Raw genomic sequence first — 24,884 nt, forward strand, 5'->3', positions numbered from 1 at the left:
ACTTTCTCACAAGTATGGTGCACCATAAAACAGAATGTTTAGAAGACGTGAAGCCCTTTTCAGACTACTTGGGTACAGATTTATCTGCCATACTAATAAGAGCCTTTATGTAGCCATGCAATTCTGTTTAATAGATCTGGTATCCAGAGAGGAGGAACTATGAACGAGTGTGTTTAAATTTATGCGCTCAATGGTGGAGGGCTTTTGCTTTGCCTCATTGAGCTGTTATCGTTATTATTATTACTGTTGTGATTTCCTTTTTTAAAGTTCATTATTAATTATGTAATTAGTGTTTTTTTTACATTGGTTTGAATTGTTTGGTTTTGTATTTGTTGTAATATTCCTTTTCTTCAATAAGATATATTTTAAAGAGGGTATGGGGGTTTGATAAGATTACAGAGATAGGGAGGGGCAGGTCATGAAGGGATTTGAAAATAGAATGGGAATGTCAAAATGAAGACATAGGATGGCAGCAACTAGTCAGAGAAGGTAACAAATAGAGGAATGAAAGAGAAACAGGACTTTCTGCAAGTTATGACACTAGCACAGTTTCAGATGACAACAGGTTTACAGAAGGTACACTGTGGGAGACCAGGCATGAATGTATTGGAACCAATGACTCTATGGGTAACAAAGGCACATGGGATAAGTATTTCAGCAACAGATAAGCTGAGACAGGGACAAAGTCAAGCAAATGTAGAAACTAGGAGCACAAGTAAGTTGTTGGCCCTTTGAGCATGCTCCACCATTCAATGTATCATGGATAATCCTCTACCTGAACATCATTTCACATTTCCTTGCCATATCCTTAATGCCTTTAATATCTAAACATTTCTCAATCACTTTCTTCAATTCACTCATGATTTGACGGTGCGGTGTTGGACTGGGTTGTGCAAAATTAAAATTCACACGACACCAGGTTATAGTCCAACAGATTTATTTGGATTCCAAATAAACCTGTTGGACTATAACCTGCTGTTGCGCGATTTTTAACTTCAGTATACTCAGTCTCTTGACATCCATAGCTTTCTGTGGTCCTTATCTCAGTCCTAACTGTATCCTGAAACCGTGATCTCTACAAGAGAAAGCTAGTCCATCTTGCCCTGCTAGAATTTTATCAGATCCCTTTTCATTCTTCTAAACTGGTTCAATAATCCTGTATTCACTAATCTCTCCTCATATGACAGTTCTACCATCCCAGGTATCACTACACTTCATCTATGACAAATATGTCCTCTCTTAGGTAGTGATATGAAGGTGTATACTGTACCTTTAAGAGAGTGAATGCTGTTCTGCACAGAGCTCACAAGCACCTGTCATATGACTAGCTAGCAGTCTCAAAGTGTACCAGAAAATTGAAAACATGTAACATTTGGCTGTGAAATGGATACCGGAGTTGGTTGCTGTTTTGATAACAATTCAAATTTAACCAGTTTAAATTATGCCCCAGGATACTCAAACCCAATTGAGTTTGAATTTATTGTTTTGCCTATCTTGAACCAATGAAACAATCTGTTGTTGGGGGATATAAAAAAGGCAGGCATTTTGTAAATCAGACATCGAGAAAGACCCAAGACATTGAAACACTCTCTCTCAAAGACACCTTCTCATATGAAACCTATTTGCAGTAAAAAGAAAGACGACGACCCAGGGAGGTCTTCAGCCAAAAGAAGAAAGTCAAAGATGACAGCCACTGTATGGTTTTGAAATTAAGTTGATGTACTTTTAATAAGAGTTTTATTGGAATAGTATGCAGAACAACCTCGATTAACCGATCAAGACGGATGGGGAGTATTTTGGTTGGATAACTGATTGTTTGGATAACTGATTTTATCATAAACAAAGGAAAGCATAATGATTATTTGAAGCGAATTTTCTATCCACTCAGGAGTGTCGTGTGTTCATCAGATGTCTTTCACCTCTTCAGCATTTTAGATTGGGACAAGAATAAAGTAAAGGTTCATTAACTCATTCATGCAGTTGTATGTGTGTGCACAGAGGTAGGAGTGAGTGAGTGAGTTAGTGAGTGAGTAAGTGAAAGAGACGAAAGAGAGAGAGGGATTAGTTAGTGTGGCATTTCAGATCGGGATAGGTACTTAAGATTCTGGAAGAACATGTAACGCAGTTGGCAGCTCAGTTTTTCTTTTAGATGTTTGCTGTTGATGTTAATGCATGATCTTAAATACACTGTAGTTTGCTCCTACTCCCATTCTGCGTCAGGATGCTCAAAAAAAGGAATTGTTTTTGTTCTGGTGGATGTTCTGTTTGTGATTGTGGGTAACCATCTCTCTCATAGTGTGTGTTTTTACGTAGAGTTCATAACAATTTACGGGACTTTGAGATCTTGTTCGGATAATCCGAAATTCAGATAACCAAGATTGTTCTGTGTTGTTATAGAATTGGAGGCAGATAATTACCAATTAAGAGAAAGGAGGGCTTAGGGTTATGAATAGTTGATGCTTAATGTTCATTTCAACTCGAGTTGGAGAATAAATTGATATTTTTTTTAAATAGTGGAATTTGGGAGTTGTCGGTCACTCATATTTTAACAGATTATAAGGCAAGGTGAGCTTTTCTGGGTGTTTGTTTTAATTAACATAAAGGTTCACCATGTCATCATAGATAGGAAAATAAAAACTGCATGCATTTAAGCAGGTGCAGTCATACTAAGGTTAGCTCCATTTCAACCGGTCATATCCTCCTTTTCAGGCCTGCCTAGTCATCAGTATTATCATCACCTTTTCCTAGCTGCTTTCAGTTCTGAAGGAGGACAATTGGACTAGACATGTCAACTGTGTTTTTTTTCCATAGGTGCTCTGCCAGACTTGTTGAGTTTCTCCAGCAATTTCTGTTTGTTTCAGATCTTCAGCATCCTCAATTCTTTGGCTATTTTAGTGTTCAATTCACTGCCACATCTCTTTCAGGTATGGCCAGCTTAAATGGTCTGCTCCTTCCTCCAACAAATTGGAATAGAAATCCTTTTTTCTTGTTCGCTATAATTATATATGTTTTCCCTTCTAATGTTTGAGAAGGTATTTGCTAAAACTTGCTTCCGTAGCCACAACTCATTCCTCAGAGACGACGTCTGGGTCAAAGTTAATGTGGATTCCAAACAAAGATCTTCTTGTTTCCAATCTACCCAGGATCACAAGTATCGCTGTGACATACAATGCTCCTCCTACTGCATCCTGAGATCCACATTCAGTACCATGCACCACCACATGCACACTCCTGACCTCTCTTTGCATCAGTTGAGGCAGTGTTATCTCAAAGCTATCCTGTCCCCCAATTGCAATTCGTTCTTCTACTCATTTGATGACTTAACAAGAAACATTTTCTCTTCATTTCAAACATTAAGGAGTGCCAACTGCAATAACTCTGGAAGTACCACACCAGTTTAGAATGTTCATCCTCTCCTGTTTCTTTCCCTCTGACTCTATCTTTTCTCCCAACCTCACCTTGTCAGGTATTTATTTACCTTCTGACCTTCCACACTCTGCTAAACATTCTGTACTTGGTGAATATCTTAGTTTTATCCCACTGCATCCCACCTCAAATGAGTTTCAGGCAAGACATCATTTTGAATTTTTGCCTTTGTGCCCATTACTTTGGGCAAGAGCCTCTCCCTATTCCACAGACCGTTTCAAGAAAAGGTGATAGTTTCCCACTTTTTGCCTATAGACCAGTTATAGTTTGACCTGTGTCAGAGGGCAGTTGCTGGAATAAATCATAAAAGGAGGAGATAACTGAATAGGAAACATAGCTCAATTCACCAGTGTCAACACGGTTTCATGAAGTGCTTGACAAACTTGCTGGAGCTCTTTGAGGATGTAACCAGCAAGGTAGATCATGCATATTGGTGGATGTGGAATATATCTAGACTTCCACATAAAAGACTGAACCAGAAATTAGATCCAAGGGGGTTAAGGGTAGAATACAAGCCCAGATAGAGGATTGGCTGGCTGATAGGAAACACAGTCAGGATAACCGGGTCCTTCTTTGGATCGAGAACTGTGACTAGTGGGGTGCCACAGGGTTCAGTTTTCAGACCTCAATTATTTACATTCTATAGAAATGATCTGCAAAGGGACAGAGAATAACAGAATAACACAGCAAAGTTCACAGACTATACTAAAATAGGTCAGAAGGCAGACAGTGATGAGAAGATAAAGGGTTTGCAAAGAGCTATTGATAGGCTAGGAGAATGGACTACAAATACAGCAGATAAAGTTTAATGTGGATAAGCACAATGTTGTCCATTTTGGCCAGAAAAATAAAAAGGGCAAATTCTTATTTAAGTGCAAAGCAGATTCAAATGGATCTATGCAGAGGGATCTTGATGTCTTTGTGCATAAATTATAGGAAGTGTGCGCATATAATAAGAAAGGCAAATGGAATCCAAGCATTTATTGCAAAAGGATTGGATTATAAAAGTAATGCTCAAGGTTTGCATAAAGATTTGGAGCTCGGGTGCCTGTTGCAGTTGTTCTGGGTACGTTTATAGAGTCAATCCAAATTCCCAGCTCAGCAACATAACATTTCTTCAATGTTGTTGTGGGTACAGTTATATAAAGGTGTTGGTGAGACCACAACTGGAATATTGTGTCCAGTTTTTATCTTCTTACTTGGAGGATATGTTGCCACTGGAAGCAGTTCAGAAAGGCAGTTGAATAGCATAGGTTTGCATTCGCTGGAGTTCAGAAGAATGAAGGAGGGATCTGATTGAAGGTAGATAAAAAAAATGCTAAAGGGGATTGGTAAGGTCGATGTTGAACAGATGCTCCCCCTTGTGTGACAGTCTTGAGCAAAAGGGCACAGATAGAGTGAGATAGGTTCAAAATGGAGATGAGGAGAAACTACTGAGGATTATGAATCTGTGGAACTCTCTGCCCCAGATTGCAATGGAGACAAAATTAATCAATTAGATGAAAAAGTGAGTTAAAGGGCTTTGGGGAGCCGGAGGAAAGTGGAGTTGACACCTGGATAAGATCGGCCACGATCATGTTAAAATAGCAGAGTGGGATCAAAGGACTGAATTGCCTTTTCCTGCTCCTAATTCACATGTTCCTATGCTCATCTATCCCTAACATTCTCTCTCCACCTGGACCCTTCTCTAGCCTCTTACCTGTGTTCAACTGGCTCATTGAGAATTGTCGACATGATGTCAGTTATAAAATTTCTATGTTCCTCTCAGTGATTCAAATCTATCTCCCTCTGAACTTAACTGCACTGTGCTCTCAGATCCAAAACTAATTTTGTAATTAAACCTGCTGACAGGGGTGGTGCTGTTGTCTATTACATTAACCTCTACATTGTTTAGCCTAAGCGCCAGCTTTCAGATACCTCCCCCTTATCTCCTCTAACTGTGACCCCACCATCAAGGCAGGCTATTGTGTCCATGACTATCACATCTCATCTAAGGATCTCCCCCAACATACCCCTAAAGCCTCCCATCTCATAATCCCCCAACCCTGTACAGCCAATATCTATCTTCTTCCCAAAATCCATAAACAGGACTGCCTATGCAGACCCATTGTTTCTGCCTGTTCTTGCCCTATGGAACTTATTTTTTCCTACCACAACATGTTTTTCCTCTGCTTGTCCAGTCCCTTCCTACTTACATCCTCCCATTTTCTTCAGATCAAAAGGTGCAGTCATGGTTATCCATACAGGCTCCAGTTATGCTTGTCTGTTTACAGGGTACATGGCACATTCCCTATTCCAGTCCTACTCAGGTTCCTCTCCACAACTCTTTCCCCAATTTATTGATGTCATCTAAATTGGAAAAATTGATCAACTGCTTCCAACTTCCATCCTTCCCTCGCCTTCACCCAGTCCATCTGACTCTACCCTTTTCTTCCTCAAGATCTGTTTCCATTTCTGGCCATTGATATCCGTTACAAACCCACTGACTCCCACAGTTAACTTGATTGTATATCCTCATATCCTGTTTGCTGTAAGAACATTCTCAGATATGTCCACTTTCTTCCTCAACTGAGGATTCCCAGCTACATGGCTGCCAGGTTCTTCAGCCAAATCAAACGCATTTGCCACACTTCTGCCTCACCCCTGCCACAACAATAGGGTCCCCCCTTGTCCTCATTTCACCCCATAGCCTCTCCACCCAAATGATCATTGGCCTCACTTCTGCCAACTTCAGCAAACCGCCACTACCAGAAACATGTTTTCCTTCCCTCTCTTCCTGTGTCAGCATTCTGCAGGGACTATTTCCTCCAGGATAACCTGGTCCCCTCCTGCGCCACTTCCAATACACTACGTTCCCGTGCAATCACAAAATGTGCAACACGACTATTTACCTCCTCCAAGGCCCCAGATACCCTTCCAGGCAAAGCATCGACTAAACTGCACTTTATTCAATCAAGTCTACTGCATTTGCGGTTCGCAATATGGTCTCCACTATACTGGGGAGAGGAAACATTGACTGAGTGATTGCTTTGCAGAACACCTATGTTCTGCCTGTAAAAATGATAATGAGCTCCCAGATTCCTGACACTTCAACACACTACTCTAATCCCATGCCAATATGTCTGTCTAAGGCTGGCTGCATTGCTCCAGCAAGACTCAATGGCAGCTGGAGGAACAACACCTCATTTTTCATTTAGCCTTCAGTACTCAACACCAACTATTTCAGAGCATGAACACTTACTTCCAGGTCTACTGCTTCCCCACAACCCAAATCCTGTCATAAAATAGGTTGCTTTCAGCACAAACAACCCATTTTCAACTGTTAATCCCCTATCTATCTTCTCTTCTTTCCCAATAAGAGCAGAAATTGCTGATGAAATTCAGAAGGTCTGGGCTTCAAGCATCAACCCTGCTCTCTCTCTTCACACACATTGCCAGACCTGTCAAGTTTCTCCAGCAAGTTGTTTGCTTCAGATCTTCATCTTTCACAGTTACAGAGTCATAGAGATGTACAGCATGGAAACAGACTCTTCGGTCCAACCCGTCCACGCCGACCAAATATCCCATCCCAACCCAGCACCTAGCCCATACCCCTTCAAGCCCTTCCTGTTCATATACCCATCCAAATGCCTCTTAAATGTTGCAATTGTACTAGCCTCCACCACTTCCTCTGGCAGCTCAGTCCATACACTTACTACCCTCTGCATGAAAGATATAAAAGGTCTCTTTTATATCTTTCCCCTCTCACCCTAAACCTATGCCCTCTAGTTCTGGACTCCCCGACCCCAGGGAAAAGACTTTCTCTATTTATCCTATCCATGCCCCTCATGATTTTGTAAATCTCTATAAGGTCACCCCTCAGCCTCTGATGCTCCAGGAAAAACAGCCCCAGCCTGTTCAGCCTCTTCCCTATAGCTCAAATCTTTCAACCCTGGCAACATCCTTGTAAATCTTTTATGAACCCTTTCAAGTTTCACAATATCTTTCAGATGGTTTCATACTTAATCATTTGGTGAATTTATCCAATTGTTCGATGGTGGGCTTTCTTACTTCTCAGATCTTAACTCTTCTTTGATCAGAATTGTCAAATTATTTCAATTTCTTCCAGAATAGGTTTATTTACTGGTTCAAATTCAAGTTCTCAAACTCACACCTAGTCAAATCTTATTTGTCAGATATCGAGTTTGTTTTCATGCATATGTCACTGGACATAGGAGATGCAGAACCCTCAGGCAATATTTGAACATCTCCCACAATAACAATGTCATCAACTGGTAGCCATATTTTCTTCTAATGCATATCGCAATCTGTCATCAATGCTATAAGCAACAAGGACTGTATGTTACAATAGCAACTGACATGGAATTTTACTATTTAATAATTTCCAGTTCTCTAAAATATAGTACAGAGCTCTCCAATCAAAAAAACTTAAATCTTTTTGGGCTTATAGTGAATTCCTATTTTTAAAAATAAATTGAAAGAATTTTTAATTTTATTGATGTGTCCTGGAAAGTTTTTCCAGCAGCCTTATTCTTCACTCTCAGAATTTACTTAAATCGTACTAATAAAGTAATAATTTAAACTAAATTCTGTTCCACTAAATTTATATTGTTACAGTATCCTAACTTGATAGAACATAAAATTGCTGGCTTATTTAACCATTTAAAAACAGTAACTTGTAAGATAAATCTGTCAGGTAGGTTGCTTTATAGGAGACTTAACAGCAACTGGCGTAAATAAGTGCTGGAATCTAGCTGATACTTAAAACTAGAAATATTACAGAAGTAAATGAATACTGCTGTGGAACTCATGATCCACTTTCTTCCTTGGGATGTTTTACTGTGCAAATGAAATACGTAATAATTCAGGCAACAGAACATGCACTGAGACACAATTTGATTTGCTCTTCAGTCACTTCACTTAAACTCAGTTTTTCCAGGAGAAATTATGCAGGTTTTAAACTTGTTCAAAGATTATTATGGAATCATAGAATCGCTATAGTGTAATAAGCTGGCCATTCAACCCATCAAATCCACACCGACCCTCCAAAGAGCATCCCACCCTATCCTGTAACCCTGCATTTCCCATGACTAATCTACGTACAATGCACAATCACTAGACACTCTGGACAATTTAGCATGGCCAATTCACATCTTTGGACTCATTAGTAATGAGAAAAATAAAAGTAGTGGTCACAGAGCACCTTCTTGGGCAATAATTCATAGCACTTAATACATGAGATTCTAGTTAGGGAGAATATGCATTTAAAAGATATTTCTTGATCCTATTCCTTTCTTCTCTGGCTTATCAACAATCCCTTTGTCTGCCTATCCTTTTTTTAAACTCTGTCTTTTTCTGGGCTCCATCTTTATCTATTCACTCACTCCTTTCATCCTGAAAGGGGTCTTGGGGCGGCACAGCGGTGAGCACTGCTGCCTCACAGCACTAGGGTCCCAGGTTTGATTCCAGCATTGGGTGACTGACTGTGTGGAGTTTGCACATTCTGTGTTTGCGTGGGTTTCCTCCAGGTGCTCTGGTTTCCTCCCAGTCTAAAGATGTACAGGCCAGGTGAATTGGCTGTGCTAAATTGCTCATAGAGTTAGGTGCATTAGTCAGAGGGAAATGGGCCTGGATGGGTTACTCTTTGGACGGTTGGTGTGGACTGGTTGGGCTGAAGGGCCGGTTTCTACACGGTGGGGAATCTGAACACAGTCATCAGCTTAAATACCACCTTTTCTTAACTGTTTTCACTTAAGAAAGGTCACTAGACTCAAATATTAACCGTTTTCTCTCCACTGATGATGCATTTCTCCAGCAATTTCTGGTTTTGTTTGTAGCCTTATCAAGGTCATATATAACTGTGGTAAGACATCACTACTTCTGAACTCAAATCTTTTTGTATGAAGACCAACATATAGTTATGACAGGATCTACAGCAGTCCACAAGACAGATCACTGCACCTTTTTGTTCACTTGTAGAACAGTGGAGCAGGTGTTTTAACAGCTTTTGATTTATTCACTTGTGGAAGGGGGGTGGGGGGCATATTGGCTAGACAGCACTTATTGCCTGTCCCCAGTTACCCTTGAGAAGATGGTGGTGAGCTGCTGCCTTGAACCACTGCAGGCCACCTGCTGTGGGACTGACCCACAAAGACTTTTGGAAGGATTTTGAACCAGCGACACTGAAGGAACAATGGTATATTTGTAAGTGAGGATTGTTAGTGGCTTGGAGTAGAACATGTAGGTGGTGTTGTTTTATATGTTGTCCTTGTCTTTCTAGATGGAAATGGTTACAGATTTGGAAGGAGTGGTCTAAAGAGTTTTGGCAAATTCCTGTAGTGCATCTTGTAAATAAGTAGTAGCAGTGTGTTCTGCATGTCAGAGTGTAATGTCAGCAGTGTTGAAGGAGTGGATGCTTGTAGTTGCCGTGCCAGTCAAGTGGGCTGCTTTGTCCAGGCAATTGGGGAATATTTCAATCACTCTCCTGACTTAAGCCTTTTGATGGTGGACAGGCTTAGGGGAGTTACTTGCCTCAGTATTCCTAGACTCTCTTGTAGCCAGTGTTTATGTGGCAAGTCCAGCTGAGTTTCCAATCAAAGGTAACCACTATGATGTTGATAGTGGGGGATTCAGTGACGGTAACACCTCTGAATGTCAAGGGGTGATGGTTAGATCATCCCTTAGTGAAGACCAATCACACAAATTTCTTAACCACAGAAAATGGCATCCAACATGCCCATGAGGGTTCTTACAGGCTAGCACATTATCATTCCACTTATGGGATACTTTAGCAATTCAATGCTGCCCTTCAGAGTGCACCAGCAACTACGATTGCAACGCTGCTGCATGGACACTGCCCTCAAGACACGCATTTAGCTTGTGGAGATGATCAGGCTGCATTTCCAACTTGGCGAAAGTGAGGACTGCAGATGCTGGAGATTAGAGTCAAGATTCGAGTGGTGCTGGAAATGCACAGCAGGTCAGGCAGCACCCGAGAAGTAGGAAAATTGACGTTTCAGGCAGGAGTCCTGATTTCTGACCTGTTCGCTTGCTGTCATAGTGCTCACTCACTCTCTGATGCTCACAGCACCCCTGCCATGTATTGCTATCTTTTCCCAATTCTCCACCTTAACCAGGTAAGCTCAGCTTACTTCCATCTTGCCTTGCTATTTGGGAAGGGGATAACAGAGATAGTTATTGATCTTGTCTGATCCTGTGCTCCTAGTTTTTAAATGCTGTACCATAATTAGAGTAAAGACATTAAGAGACTATGTCAGACATAATTAGATGCCACCACTTCATACAAAGCACTAAATCAGTCCTTTTAATGATAGCTTCATTCTTTTCTTATGCCTCTCAAATGAATTCCTGCCGACTCTTGGTTGACTGAAAGTAGTACTTTTTCATGCATAACAAACAAACATCAGTTTTGTTCAGCAAATTCACCTTCTTCAGGAGGTAATATGGGGGTCAAAGCTACTCAATTACGATGAACCACATTAGCAGTATATAGTTTGTATTTGTTATAGTGTCATTTAGTTTGCAATTTTATATCATAAAATCAAAACAATTCAAATATTGGAAACATTCACTAATTTTAGAGTTGCATCATAATAAATCTATTTAGAAAACCTTAGATCCACAAGCTGAGCTGAAATAGAAAAAAAAATCTAAGAACTGTGGATGCTAGAGAAACGTTCTGAACAGTCACTGGATCCGAAACATTAATTATGCTTTCTCTGCACAGTGACTGCAAGATCTGCTGAGTTTTTCCAGCAACTTCTGTTTTTGTTTCTGAATTGAAATGGTATTGATTTTTGCCATATTTGCAGATTTACTGAAATTGACCAAATAGCCTCTACAACTCAAAAAATATTGGGCTCTTATGGCACAGTGACAATGTCCCTATCTGAGTCAAAGTCTGGGTTCATGTCCCAGCTGCTGCAGATGTGACAAATTTCCGAACAAATTGATTAGAAAATACCCAAAATCAACTGTAAGCAGCTATCCTAATGGGTGTGGCTAATTGGCATTAATTTGGCTACTGTACTTATTTAAACAACATAAGATATGATTCATTGGATGTGTAGGGGTATTATGGAGAGGCTGGAACAACAGAAGAGGGAGTTTTTACATTGCAACATACTGGTACCATATAGTACTCAAGAATCACCACTATCAGTGCTTGGCATTCACCACCCCTCGAGTACAGTATTGAAAATAAATATGCAATCCGATCAATATTTACATGTAGTCCAAAACTTAGCCCTCAAAAGAATGAAGAACAACTGTCAAGCCAGCATTTCTATTTTATTTGTAAAATAAATATCCTGTTTCGAATCACAGATGTTTAGTTCAAGACATAAATATACAATGTCCTTATATTGACACTCAATTTAACTAATTCACCTTGAGGTATCAGAGGCAACCAGTCAAAAAAAATCACATGAATTCATTGACCTTCCATTTACTTCAACACAGGAAAATAAAACTATGTCCCAATACAAAACCTGTAACACTTTGGGTATATTACCAATCAATTGAATCCAGCCAACAAAATTCCTTTCCCTTCTATTAATAATTAATTGAAAAGATCTGATGCAGGCAGCATCAGATCCTGAAAGCATAAATGTTGTAAGAGTAAGTTCAACTATTGAACATTTTATATGCTTCCCTCAGTAATTTTCTCCAATTCCTTCTTTCCTGAAGGTTGTGACTCCTGGTTGGCATATGGTTTGTATCATAGTCCATTACAATCTTCAAAAACAAAAAGAAAGTGAAATTGTTGGAAATACCTTGGCGCCTCTGTTCATCAATCTGAAATGTTAACTCTTTCTCCCTTTACAGATGCTGTCAGACCAGTTGAGTATTTTCATAAATTCTCTTATTTTATTTCAAATTGCTGCATTTACAATATTTTTCCCCTGAAAATGCTAGAAAAATTTCATTTCTGATAACATTTTCCTGTTTAAAAGGAGAATGTTGCCATACACTTTGAAACCAGGAATGCAATTGCACATGCATTTCTGTCAGAGGTAACTTGATAGCTGTCATAATCAGGTATTCTGGCTAGCTTTATTTTGCTTAATTTAGCAAGAACAATTTAGACAAACATGACTTTTATCAATGTTGAGGTTAATTAGCTTAGCTTGGATAGGCATAAAACTTTGATAACTCTTAGATTAATTGACTTAGCCTGCTCATTGAATATTTTTGTTGACTTATTAACAAAAGCAACATTTGTTTTTGCCTAAATCCTGGACTTCAAGTAGCATTTCCTCAAATAACTGAGACGAAGTCATTTTAAAGAATTTAATTCAATTTTTAAAAGCTCCTTTAAGAGGACTGAGTCAATAAATTCAGAAAATACGAACAGATATTGGATTGTAGGGCATTAATGTTATTAGGGTTTTTGAAAAAGTGCTAAGAGCTGAAATATCTATTATTGAGACTGAACTGGACTTGTGATAAAAGTGCATAAACAAAAATAAAATACACAAACTACAATCCTTAGTGAAAGAAAATAGAAGACGATTTGTGAAAGGGCAAGTTATTGGTGTTTCATGTATGTATCTACCTCCAATTTAAAATGTCAACAAGTATTTTCTCATTATATTTTCACTAATGATGAAATGTGTTTTTGCCATAATGATAATCCACGATTTACAATCGGTCAATTACTCAAATATTTTCATAAAGGAAACAAATCTCATTCACTACTGGGAATTAAACCAATTTACATCCTGTACTGAGTACAGGATGACACAATGAATGTTTGACTTCAGATTTCTTTTTGGCCACTGCTAGAGCTGTAGATCTTGCATATCTATATGTAACCCAGGTCATCTATTGCTGTTCAAATGATTTAAGTTTCCCAGGCAATTTTTGATTTTAATTTTACAACAATGTCAATTATGCAGAGTTATTCAGCTTATAAAAATAATCAGTCTGCACTGGAATTGAAAGCTCACCACTAGAACCTACTAATAGAAGCACGATATGAAAAAGACTCAACATGACCTGTGAAATATGTGGCTCATCTTAACAATTGTCAGTCTTGGTTCCATTAGTATCACATTCAAAAGAATCAAAAGACCCTGAATTTAAAATATAGATGGAGGGTGATAAGGTAAGATCCAGTACCCATGTCTTGTGTTTAAAAAAGGAGACTACTATGGGTTGAGGGTGGAAGAATATATGGTGGGATAACTGAGGAACAGTGAAGGACTTACAAGTGATTTTTGACATGCTCAGCAAACGAATATACCAATAAAAAGGAAGGAAAAGGGATAATCAGTTGTGGATAAGTAAGGAAATAAAAGGAGGGTGCTGGTGGAGGTTGTTTTTCAGACTGGAGGCCTGTGACCAGTGGTGTGCCACAAGGATAGGTGCTGGGTCCACTGCTTTTTGTCATTTATATCCATGTCTTGGATCGGAGTACAGGAGGTATAGTTAAGTTTGTAGATGACACCAAAGTTGGCGGTGTAGTGGATAGCAAATAAGGTTAGTTCTGTGTAGCAAATATACCCAAATAGCCAGCTTTCCCTGTACTCTACCTGACCTTATCTTGCTAACTAGTCTACCATGCAGAAATTTGTCGAACACGTTGCTGAAGTCTATATAGATCATGTTCGTGGCTCATCTTCATCAATTCTTCCAAAAAAAACTCAATCAAGTTAGTGAGACATGATTTCCCATACACAAAGCCATATTGGCTATCCTTAAAGTCCTTGCCTTGCCAAATACATGTAAATCCAGTCCCTCAGGATTCCCCTCCAACAACTTGCTTACTACTTGATGTCAAGCTCATTGGTCTATAGCACCTGTTTATTTTTAAAACCACCTTTCTTAATTTGATGAACATTAAGACCTTAGGAAACACCAAAGATCATAGGCAACTTGGTGTGCATCTCCACTCAAGGTAACAGGACATGGTTAAGTGGATAAGAAAGCATATGATATACCTGCTTAAGAACAGAAAAGTTATTCTAGAACGGTATAAAACAACTAGAGCATAGTGTGCAGTTCTGGACTCCACAGAAAAGGTAGTTGTGTCAGCATTGAAGTGAGTGCAGCGTTGACTTGAAGCTGCTGCATAGCCTGGAGTTTCAGTTTTGCAGAGAGATTGGACAGACTGGAGTAATTTTCCCTACACAGCAGAAGAAATTAAGAAGGGACATGATTCAGGTGTATAAACTTGAGGGGAACAGATAGGGTAGATAAGAACATAATTTTTGTTTTGATGAAAGGATCAATGACCAGAGACATAGATTTATGGTAAGAGGCAGAAAGTTTAGAGGAGTGTGAGTAAAAGCTATTTCACCCAGAGGGCAGTGGAATTCATTGTTTCTGCCTCTATCACATTTTCACTCAGTCATAACATTTAAGTATATCAAAGTTTATTGGCATCACAAGTATACAAGGCCATGGGCCATGGGGTGGAAAATGGAATTAGAATAATAAGGTAGCTGTTTTTGACTAGTGTGGAAGCAAATCAGCCAAAAGGCCTTCTTCTGTGATGTAGATCATTTCCACAGTTTACCCATGAGTTCCATACCTACAGCTTAGTTAGTCATTGGTACACACTATCATCCCCCATTGAAGCAAGGATAATGGTGACTAGTGAACCCACAGTAACCCATACCTTCTAATGTCTTATTATTTTCCACCCTTACAGGTGATTTTCTCCCTTCACAATTATTGTTCTTCTCCGAATCCCAGAACAATATGTCCAAATTCCACAAAGAACTTCCCTTAATTATCCACCACAGCACAGATAAACTTCCTTAACTTTTCTGGGGTATCTGCTCACTAACTTCAAGGGTGGTAGAGATAAACTAAGGAATACAGGCCACATTAGGAAACTAATAGGAAACTATTAGCCATGTGGTTGACAGGAAGGAAGAAGCCCTTAGGTTACAGGAGGACATAAATAGATTGCTCAAATAAGCAGACAAGTGACAGATGGAATTTAACCCTGAAAAGTGATGAGAGTATGCAATGTGATAAGGCAGTATTCAATGAATAGCAAGACATGAGAAAGCTCATAGGAACAGAGGGATCATGGGGTACATATCTACAGATACCTGAAGGCACAGGACAGGTTAATTGGGTTGTTAAGGTGACATTTGGGACATTTTGTCTTTAATCAGTAGTGACATAGATTATAAAAGCAGAGAGGTTATTTTGGACCTTTGCAAAAAACTTTGATTAGGCCACAGTTGGGAACAGTGAGAGCAGTTCTGGTTATTGCATTACAAGAAGAACGTGACTGAAATGGAAAGCACGCAGGGAAGATCCATCAAAAAGTAGGGGCCCAGTGGTATTATTGCTAGACAGAGATCTAGGTAATGATCGGGGGTGCAAGCCTCAAATTCTGCCAAGGCACATGGTGAAATTTGATTTGAATAAAAATCTAGAAATCTGGTGAAACAAAGTTTGGGAGAAGATTTGTAGCTCGGGTGCTCATTGTGGTTCTGTTCGCCGAGCTGGGAATTTGTATTGCAAACGTTTCGTCCCCTGTCTAGGTGACATCCTCAGTGCTTGGGAGCCTCCTGGCCATGAAACGACATGACCAGCTATCCTTAGTAGCCACACAAGCAGATGACAAAGCAGATGACAAGCAACATGAATTCGACTGGGACAACACTACTATTATAGGGCAAGCCAAACAGAACAGCCAGGGAATTCCTAGAGGCATGGCACTCATCCACAGATTCTAACAACAAACACATCGACCTGGACCCAATATACTGACCACTGCAGCGGACAGCTGGAACTGACAACCGGAAATGGCAGAGACAAACCACTATAAATGCCGGAGGAAACATCGCAGAAGCGTTTCACAGGAGGCTCCCAAGCACCGAGGATGTCACCTAGACAGGGGATGAAACGTTTGCAACACAAATTCCCAGCTCGGCGAACAGAATCACAACATCTGGTGAAACAGTTGTCGATTGTTGGGGATACACCTACTTAGTTCGCTAAAGGAAGCTGCTGTCCTTACCTAGTCTGGCCTACGTGTGACTCCAGACACAAGCCCTCTGGACAGTTAGGAATGGGAAATAAGTGCTGGCGCAGCCAGTGATGCCCAGATCCCTTGAATGAATTTTTTAAAAGTGGCTTGGTATGCAGCATTTTAGCTATGGAGAGAGGCTGGACAAGCACAGGTTGTTTTCTTTAGAGCAGAGAAGGCAAAGAGGGGACCTGTTTGAGGACTTAAGATTACGAGAAGCATAGACAAGGGAGACAGAAAATAGCCACTCCCCTTAAAAAGTTTAATAAAAAAGTGGTATAATTATGACATTTGGAAGGGATTTGAGGAAAGATTTTTCATCCAGTGTGGTGGGAATTAGGAATGTACTGCCTGAGAGGGTAGTTGAGGCAGGAAATGTCAACTTTTAAAATGTATTTCAATTAGTATGTGAAATGTCAATGTTCACAGTTACGGGCCCTGTGCAGAAAAAGTGGGATAAGTGTAGAATTAGAGTAGCTTCAGCAGTACAGCCATAATGGGCCAAAAAGGGTCTCTTCTGTACTGTATGGTTCTGTGGAACTGACCATGGCCACCCTTCTGACTGACTTGAAAGGACTTCCCTGACTGGCTTTCCACTAATCCTCAGGCTGGTTGTACTGGAGCTATAGGCTTGTCACTGCCCACCTCTACAGACCGTAAGGAGAAGGAACTCCTGATACTGAATGCCTCAAGTAGCTGACTAAATGTGTCCAAGCCCTAGTACTAAGATTGTGAAATGCCCTTGACCGATCGTATGTCCTTCAACCAAGTAGTCCACAATGTGCCTGCTGCATTAGCTGCTTCCACATGGTGCAGGTGTACAGCTATAACGTCTACCCCTTAAATGTTCATTGCTGGTTAAGTTTTTAGCAAGGCAAGGCTGAAGTATTATGAGCCTCTAAATTACAAATGAGACATCAACGCACAAAAACAAACAAGGTAGAGATGTTGAGCATTCAAGTCAGCACATAGCTTGTTCTCTTAGCACTCACTGACTAAGAACACCAACATGTACCCTTATTCCAAATCATGTGTCTGTCTGCACACAAAACTGCTCAGCCTCAGCATTGAAATGGACGGTGCTGGTGTGCAGTATCGAAGTGATGTTGTCTGTACCTGGTGCCAAATCCGTGGGTAGAAGGGCAGGCAGTTGCTGCCCATTGAGCATACCCTGAGGTTTTCAGGCACACCAGCAAGTTGTCGCCACCCACTCAGACTTTCATGTTGGGAATTGTCGTCATCTAGTTTCCCTCCATTACCTGGGAAAATAATAACTTACATAGAAGTTTGATATTAAACAATGATAACTTGTTAATTCATGCAAATGGGCCACTTACCACTCATGAGCATGATTCTCATCTAGCCATTAAAACCATATTCAGAAAATTGGATTTCGTTGTTTCTCAAAGTCAAAAATCTCATTTCTCTGTTTGCCATAATTTCCAACTGATTCATTGTTGCTGCGTCATTGAAGGGCCTAGATATTTCTGCCCAAAAATTGATTCTAATTTCATAATGGAGTTTAAGAATAGACTGAAGTAGCACATTGCATTTTATTTTTAACCTTTGTAGTGGATAAGCAAAGAGATAGAGGAGTATTTTGTGTAGCTCATGATAAAAATATACAGCAACATGCATACGGTACTATAAAATGTTTTGACTTGAGCAGCAAAGTATATTTTAAGTTATGACATGACTAAGATAGAAGGAGACCTTTGTCCAGTCTAACTACTCCAAAGGGCACAACTTAAATTCATTTTACTTAGTTACCAGTATGGTCACTCATATGTTTTTGTTCAAGAAACCCAATAGCTTTTTACTCATTAAAAAAAATTCACTGAAGATGCAAACCCAGGAAGAAAACTCAGTGAAACTTACAACTGACATGTGTTGGTCCTTTTCATTTTAAAACTTCAAACTGGAACTCCAATATGCACATTACTTTTATTTTAAAGCATTAGTTTTTTTCAAAAATAAACTGTTTATCCCCCTTTGGGAAACTGATGAACATACTTGTTTATACTGTCGTATTACAAACTACTTTACTCTTCTAAATAACCCAACATAAATTTTAAAAAAACTAAACACACATCACCAAGTAAAGGGAGGAATAAAAACTTCTCTGCAGAGATTCACTTTAGGAAAAGAAAAATAAATTTGGCTAATACATTTTAGTACTTGAAGACAAAAAAAGGATTAGGTTTGAGATGGTTACCGGTTTGAAATTCAAAGACAGTAACAAAGATGGATGTGAGCAAACACATGTACACGTCTCCAGTATAATTGCAAGATTGGGTCAGGACTCGAGACGTCTTCAGAAACTAGGTTGGGAGTGGGGGGGGGGGGGGGGAAGGAGGAAAAAAAGAGAGTGGACAGAAGGCTGGGAAGGCTTTCCCTTCCATAACTTTCATTTTTTTTCAGTTGGGCACCAATCTCCAAAACTAAAAGCTGCAACTTGATAGTGGTAAGCCTAAGCAGGGTGTCAGCATTAAACCAATTATCATTAGGCATGTGAATTTGAAGAAATGACTTGTTAAAAAGATAATCATCTATTCATTGAGCTCTTTATGAAAAGGTCTACAAAGCCTTCAAATTTAAGTCCATAATAATTATTACATAGGAACCAGAGAGGAGGGTAAAATTAGATCAGCCATGATTTTATTGAATAGTGGAGCAAGCTCAAAGGCCCAAGTGACCTACTCTTGTTCCTTGTTGGTATGTTCATGTCATAGTTGAATGATTTCATAAGACCATAGGAGCAAAAGTAAACCATTCAGATCAAGTCATTTCAACTCTTCAATAAGATCTTGGCTGACCTGATATTCTACCTTTTCCCCATAACCCTGGGCTCCTTTACTGATTAAAAATCTGTCAATCTCAGCCTCTAATGTACTTAACAATGCAGCCTCACATATTTAAATTATGTGATTACATTGAAAATGTATTTTGATCCTGGGATTTCCCTTTCTCTGTAGGTACTATCAACTCTCCAATCTTCCCCTTTCAGCATCCATCACTGATCTTCTTAGGCAACTTAAAAACAAAATAAGTCTTGGACCATGAAGGTTATCACTGCCTAGCCAAAGCCTGTGCTAAGCTGATGCAATTATACTTTGACTTTTCAGCAAGGGTCACTGGTTAGAAATTAAGTACCTCTTCCAATAAGACAAGTAGTGGAGGAGGGCTTCCGAGATCAGGGGATCTTCCAATTTTCATTTCTTTCCCTTTACTCTCTTCTCTCATTTAACATACTTCTGGGTGAAGAACTTGATCACACCAACAGCAAGTAAGCCCAGCAGCACTTGTAGAAACAACAGTGGGTATGGGTTCCCAATGGCTTCAGTTTTGTTGAGGCAGTCCTATTGCTGACTCATGGCTGCTACGGCAGAGTCAAGTTTGGGCTCCCAATGGTGGCTGTGTCCAGCACAGATTCAAGGTAGTGACAGTAAAGGCTAATTTGGTACGAGACCCGGCAGCATCAGCAATGGCTGCATAGGCAAAGTGGCCCGAAGTGGACTGGGCAGCAGAGTAAAGTTTTGGCCGGTGCGGTATCAGCTTGCATTGGTAGTGTCTCTATTGTTGAAGTTCAGTAAGGACGCAGTGTCAAGGGTGTCAATGGAGGTGAGATGACATCTAAGAATGGCAACTTTCATTCCAGTGGCTGCAGCACAGCGAAGGAGACTCACGCTTGGCCACCAGGCTCATAACGGAGCACTTAATGAAGAAATAAACTCTGCCCAACTTTACAGTCCTTGTTCTGCCTTTATGTTTATGTTTTGGTTTATTTTGCAGGGTTTTAAAATGACACCATGATACAAAAATACAGTAAAACATACTGTGTAGTAATTAGATACTTATGATAATAAATAAATCATAAATCAGATATGATTGTCTCCACTCCTGCCCAAGAACGACTGCAAATTCCATTGATACTAAAGTACTCAGATTTAAATAAGACTCTTCATGATCCTACATGACTTAAATCTAAATGAGCCAAAGTCCTTTTTGACGTGTAGTCACTGATGGCTATATGAACTTCAGCAAGGCATTCCACAAGGTTCCTCATAGGACACTGGTTAACAAGGTTCGATTGCATGGAATACAGGGAGAACTAGCAATTTTGATACAGAACTGGCTCAAAGGTAGAAGACAGAGGGTAGTGGTAGTGGTGGTGGAGGGTTGCTTTTCAGACTGTGACCAATGGTGTGCCACAAGGATCGGTGCTGGGTCCACTGCTTTTCATCATTTATATAAATGATTTGGATGTGAGCACAAGAGGTATAGTTAGCAAGTTTGCAGATGACACCAAAATTGGAGGTGTAGTGGACAGCAAAGAAGGTCATCTCAGACAGCAATGGGATCTTGATCAGATAGGCCAATGAGCCAAGGAATGGCAGATGGTGTTTAGATAAATGCAAGGTGCTGCATTTTGGAAAAGCAAATCTTAGCAGGATTTATACACTTAATGGTAAGGTCCTAGAGAGTGTTGCTGAACCAATAGATCTTGAGAGTGCAGGTTCATAGCTCCTTGAAAGTAGAGTCGCAGGTATATAGGATTGTGAAGACATTTGGTACACTTTCCTTTATTAGTCAGAGCATTGAGTGTAGGAGTTGGGAGGTCATGTTGCAGCTGTACAGGACATTGGTTAGGCCACTGTTGGAATATTACATGTAATTCTGGTCTCCTTCCTATTGGAAGGAAGGATGTTGTAAAAATTGAAAAAGAGTTCAGAAGAGATTTACAAGGATGTTGCCATCTAGCTGGGTATATGAATAGGAAGCATTTAGAGGGATATGAGCCAAATGCTGGCAAATAGGACTAGATTAGGTTGTGATTTTAGTTTTCAAGTACTATTAGAGTGGAACTAAAATTCAGAATCTCATGATTCATACAAAGTTTTTTTTATATTTACTCAAGCTACGGGCATCATGTCTAGGCCAGCATTTATTGCCCAACCCCAATTATCCAGAGGGCAGTTAATAGTTAACCACATGACTCCAACCAGCAGGTAAGGATGGCAATTTCCTTTCCTAAAAAGGACTCCGTGAACCAGACAGGTTTTCCCTGATAATTGACAATAGATTCATGGTCATTTTTTGACTTTTTTTTATTGAATTCATCTGGAATTAAGTTCCATCATCTGCTGTGGTGGGATTCGAACACATCCCCAGAACATACCTGGGTCCCTGGATTAACAGTCCAGCAATAATGCCATGAAGCTGTCACTACATAGTATCTAACAACTGAGCCATAGCTAATACACAAAACGTACACAGTATATTTGTAATTTTTTTGCATTAATATATTTGACAAGATACTTGCAAGAAACTGAGAAGTTAATTGTATTTCTCAGTTCCTTCCCAAATTGTGATCAACCAAAAGGTCAAACTTGCAATGTTTTGTACTGTATGGTTTAATGCATTTTCTTTCAAATTTGTTCCTTAGATATAGGCTTCGCTGTCTAGGCCAGCATCCATTGCCCATCTTTAACTACTGTGGAGTGTAGTGGGAGGCAATGGCCTAGTGATATTATTGGTGGACGATTATTCCAGAAACTCAGCTAATGATCTGGGGACCTGGGTTCAAATCCTGCCACAGCAGATGGTGGAATTTGAAGTCAATAATAAAAAGAAACCTGGAATTAAGAACCTACTGATGACTATGAAATCAAGGTTGATTGTTGGAAAAAACAATGACCTTTAGGGAAGGAAACCTGCCATCCTCACCAGGGTCTAGCCTGTACGTGACTCCAGCAGCATTAGTGACTCTCATCTCAATTGCCCTTTGAAATGGCCTAGCAGTCTCTACAAAGTCTCAAAAGAATGTAAATTAGATGGATCACCTGGCATCAACCTATGCACAGAAAAGACAATAGCAGAAGCAGCCTCCTACAGTCCTCCTCACTAACATCTGGAGGCTAGTGCCAAAATTGGGAGAGCTGTCTCAGACTAGTCAAACAACAACTTGACACTGTCAGTCATGCTTTCTGAATTATACTCATGTCCCAGACACCACCATCACCATCTGTGGTGATGTCCTGTCCCACTGGAAGGACAGACTCAACAAAAAGGTGGCAGCACAGTGGTATACAGTCCTAAGCATCCTCAGCATTGACTCTGGACCCCATGAAGTTTTGTGGCTTTAGGTCAAATATGGGCAAGGAACTTTCCTGATTACCATGTACCGTCCTCCCTCAACTGATGAATCAGTAATCCACGCTGAGTAATGCTTAGAGTAAGCATGAGGGTGGCAAGGGCACAAAATGTACACTGGGTGAGGGATTTCAAATGTCCACCACCAAAAATGGCTTGGCAGCGGTACAATTAATTAAGCTAGTCGGATCCTCAAGGACAGAGCTGTTACACTGGGTCTGCTGCAGATGGTTAGGGTTTGAGTGGGTGGGGGGAGGATGCGGAGCCAAGAAGGAAAAACATACCAAACTTCTACCAATCTGCCAAATGCATCTGTCCATGACAGTATCATTAAGACTGACCACCGCATTGTCTCAAAGGACTAAGTCTTGCCTTCATATTAACAATAACCTCCATCATATTGTATGGCATCACCACCAAGCTGTGGGGCATCAGTAGCAGAATTGTACTTCAGCATAATCTGTAACCTCACAGTCTGGCACATCATCCATTCAACCATTGCCATAAAGTCAGGAGATCAACCCCAGTTCAAATGGAGAGTGCAAGAGGTATGCTAGAAGCAGTGCCAAGCATGAAGCATTAACCTGGCGAAGACACCAAACAGCATAAGCAAGTCATAAAGCTATGCGATCCCACAGACAATGGCTCTGATCCAAGCTCTGCAGTCTTGTCACATCCAGTTATGAACGGTGGACAATTAAACAACTCAAATCTATTCAATTTCCACCACCAGGAAGAAAGGAAACACCTGAGTGGCGAGTGACATAAATACCTTTCTCAAACAGGCAATATTGCATGAACAAAGGTGAAGGGAGGGCATGGATTAAAATCAAAATACAGTTGGAGGGGGAAAATAAAGCACTCCAATACCTGCAGTGCCCACCTCTCCCTGAACAGCTCAAGGGAGTTGGTCGACACCGCGTACTCCTTTCCCAGGGACACCCAGTCTCTGATGCAGTCACGGAAGAGGGGCAGGCAATCAATCAGATAGAACGACACCCTCCATGGCCCGCTGCCTGGACCTGATTAAACAACTCATTGGAAGGAGCGGCTCCACAAATGTTTCCATCCTCAATAATGGAAGAGCCCAGCATATCATGCAAAGAATAAGGCAGGAGCATTTGCAGCAATCTTCAGGCAGAAGTGAGAGTGGATGCTCCATTTTGACCTCTTTCCAGTTGTCCCCAGCATTACAGATACCACTCTTCAGCCATTTCGATTCATTCTACGTGATAGCAAGAAACAGTTGGAGACGCTAGATATTGCAAAGGCAACAGGCCCTGACACCATTGAATGGAATTTATTGTCACATGTACTGAGGCACAGTGAAAAGCTTTGTCTCGTGAGCAATACAGACAGATCACTTAGTTAAGTAGCATAGATAAGTAAATCATACGTAAGCAGCAACAAAAACAAAGACACAGGTACAGGCGAATGTTAAGAGTTTGAGTGCGCATTCAGTATCCTAACAACAGTAGGATAGAAACTGTTTCAAAACCAGCTGGTGCGTGTGTTCAGGCTTCTGTACCTTACCCCTGATGGTAGAGGTTGTAGAAAAATATTGCCAGGTTGGGATGGATCTTAGAGAATGCTGTTGGCCTTTCCTTAACAGCGGGCCTGGGAGATGGATTTTATAGATGGGAGGTTGGCCTTTGTGATTGTCCAGGCGCGTTCACCACTCTCTATAACCATCTCCGATCTCGAATGGTACAGTTGCCATACCCTAGCGATACATGCAGACAGATTGCTCTCTTGATGGTGCACCTTTGGCAAAGGCATTCGCTGTCATGCCAATTTCCTCAGCTGCCTGAGAAAGAAGAGACATTGTTGGGCTTTTGTAACCAGTGCGTCCACATGAAGATCCAAAAAAGCTCATCAGGGATGACCACTCCCAGGAGCTCGACAATCTCCACTCGTTCCACATCTGCATTATTAACGTGACGGGGGGGCATGAGTAACATCCCACAGAAAATCAATAGTGAATTCCGTGGCTTTGCCAGCACTGAGAGCTAGGTTGTTCTCATTGACTTGATGCACTATTTGTCCAGAGATGTACAGAATGGAAACAGACCCTTCGGTCCAACTCATCCATGCCGACCAGATATCCCAACCCAATCTAGTCACACCTGCCAGCACCCGGCCCATATCCCTCCAAACCATAAGACCATAAGACATAGGAGCGGAAGCAAGGCCATTCGGCCCATCCAGTCCACTCCGCCATTCAATCATGGCTGATGGGCATTTCAACTCCACTTACCAGTGTTCTCCCCGTAGCCCTTAATTCCTCGAG

General features: G+C 40.5%; 1 protein-coding gene across 5 annotated transcripts in view; it reads right to left on the reverse strand.

The window, feature by feature from the left end:
• Window positions 1-24,884, reverse strand: part of LOC132830170 (zinc finger and BTB domain-containing protein 7C) — a 243,471-nt gene that overhangs the window by 165,945 nt on the left and 52,642 nt on the right. The window contains exon 1 of one of the 5 annotated variants that reach the window (XM_060848405.1): window positions 17,558-17,636. The exons of the other annotated variants lie outside the window; for them this stretch is intronic. The gene's annotated coding sequence lies outside the window, so the exon portion shown is untranslated. Of the gene's footprint in view, window positions 1-17,557; window positions 17,637-24,884 lie in introns of those variants that run through there. 5 annotated transcript variants of the gene reach the window in all.

This window comes from Hemiscyllium ocellatum, chromosome 1 (genome assembly GCF_020745735.1).
Source record: "Hemiscyllium ocellatum isolate sHemOce1 chromosome 1, sHemOce1.pat.X.cur, whole genome shotgun sequence".
In the NCBI taxonomy this organism is placed as follows: domain Eukaryota; kingdom Metazoa; phylum Chordata; class Chondrichthyes; order Orectolobiformes; family Hemiscylliidae; genus Hemiscyllium; species Hemiscyllium ocellatum.